Source organism: Octopus bimaculoides, chromosome 23 (assembly GCF_001194135.2).
Source record: "Octopus bimaculoides isolate UCB-OBI-ISO-001 chromosome 23, ASM119413v2, whole genome shotgun sequence".
Lineage (NCBI taxonomy): Eukaryota > Metazoa > Mollusca > Cephalopoda > Octopoda > Octopodidae > Octopus > Octopus bimaculoides.
In genome coordinates, this window is record NC_069003.1 from 20,422,498 (window position 1) to 20,424,268 (window position 1,771).

Consider the following 1,771-nt stretch of genomic DNA (forward strand, 5'->3'; position numbering starts at 1 on the left):
TATATATATATATATATATATATATGATATTTTACATTATATTTTGACATTTATAGGCATTTTTATGGACCACGTCCAATATTTGCGATTTTTCATTATTCACGGCTTTTTATTATTTGCAGGTGCTCTAGGAACGTAACCCCCGTGAATACCAGAGGCTACTGTATTTAGATACTGGTGGGTGGGGGAAGGGGTGCTGGAAAGTTCCTGGTTTTGGGGAAAAGAAAATACTGAAGGATCAGTTAATTATGATTCACACACTGATAGGATTTTTTATGCTTCTTGGATGATTTTTTTCCCTCCTGAATGTTAATGACCCAATCAATAACCTCCAAGGTAATTAGACCATAAAGATCATAAGCCAAATGAGTGCTTAAGATATCTAAATAAAGATTCAAATCATGAAAGAAGCATAATAAATTTGATGATTTGAATATAAAGCCTAGTGCTTATTCTATCTGTCTCTTTTGCCAAACCATTACATTATGGGAACGTAACCACACCAACACCAGTTGTCAAGCAGTGATTGGAGAACAAACATAGACACAAAGACACACACACGTAGATACCTATGTATATATACATATACATACATACATACACACACACACACACACACACACACACACACACACACACACACATATATATATATATATATATATATATATACACACGACAGGTTTCTTTCAGTTTCCATCTACCAAATCTACTCACAAGAATTTGGTCAGCCTGAGGCAAAAGTAGAAGACACTTACCCAAGGTGCCACAGTGGGACTGAACCCAGAATCATATGGCTGGGAAGCAAGCTTCTTACCATGCAGCCTCACCTGCACCTACATCACTAAAGCACCAGTATTGCTAGAAATAAGAGTCAAAAACAACTCATAGCCACATTAATGCATCATCTTATTTACTGACAAGGGAGGCAAGCTCTCTAAGCAACAAGCATAGCCAGATCACCAGTGATTTTACATTTACATTAATGTTCATCAGTGGCTCTTACCGGTGCCTTGGGTTAAACTCAACTCACCCTGTCAGCTTATAAGATCACTGTAGAAATCAAATGCTAGTTTTATAAATGGTAAAGGCAAAGATATATATGTCACTAGAGCAACTGAGAATGCTGTTCAGCACCAGTATTGCTAGAAATAAGAGTCAAAACTAACTCATGGCCACAATAACACACCATCTTATTTACTGACAAGAGAGGCAAGTACACAAAGCACTGGGCATAATTACCAGTGATTTTGCATTTACATTAATGCTCATCAGTGGCTCTCGCCTGTGCCTTGGGTTAAACTCATCTCACCTTGTCAGCTTATAAGATCACCATAGAAATCATAGGCTGATTTCATAAATGGTAAAGGTGTAAATTATAAATAATAAGGGTGGCTTGTTAGCAATTTTTCAAGTGAAAGGCAACAATTTACACCTTTGCCACTTTTGAAATCAGTGTATGATTTCTATGGTGATCTTATAAGCTGACAAGGTGAGTTTAGTTTAACCCAAAGGACCAGTGAGACCCACGGACAACCAATAATGTAAATGTGAAATCACTGGTGATCTGGCTAATTCCTGGTGCTAAGAGAGCTTGCCTCCCTTGTCAGTAAATAAGATGATGTGTTATTGTGGGTATGAGTTGTTTTTGACTCTTATTTCTAGCAATATTGGTGGTGAATAGTGCCCTCAGTTGCTTTAGTGATGCATATATTTTTGCTTTTCGGTTGAAAAACTGCTAAGAAGCCAACCTTATTATATATATATATAT

The 1,771-nt window shown here is 36.8% G+C and overlaps 1 protein-coding gene across 1 annotated transcript in view; it reads left to right on the forward strand.

Annotated features, from left to right (window-relative positions):
- LOC106884220 (uncharacterized) overlaps positions 1-1,771 on the forward strand; it is a 79,489-nt gene that overhangs the window by 27,466 nt on the left and 50,252 nt on the right. The window lies entirely within an intron of this gene.